We start from the raw sequence: 347 nt of genomic DNA on the forward strand, positions 1-347 counted from the left end.
CAGTATTCTACTGTATAAATAAACCACACTTTCTATATGTATTCACCCATTTGTTTTGATTTGTTTTTACAGTACTGGGGATTGAGCTCAGGACCCAGTGCTTGCCAGGCAGGTGCTTATTCTACTGAGCTATCTCCCAGGCCCTATTCACCCATTGATGGACAGTAGACTGTTTCCAAGATTTAACTATTTTAAGTTGTGCTATAAGAGAAGCTTCTTGGGCTGGAGAGATGGCTCAGTGGTCTAAAGCATCTACTCAGAACAAGCTTAGCAAAGCACAGGGACCACGGTTCAATCCCCCAGCACCACATGCCAGCCAGCCCCGCCCCCTGGTGGGCTGAGCTGGC

The sequence above is a fragment of the Octodon degus genome, unplaced genomic scaffold (genome assembly GCF_000260255.1).
Source record: "Octodon degus isolate 3935 unplaced genomic scaffold, OctDeg1.0 scaffold00012, whole genome shotgun sequence".
NCBI classification, from domain to species: Eukaryota; Metazoa; Chordata; class Mammalia; order Rodentia; family Octodontidae; genus Octodon; species Octodon degus.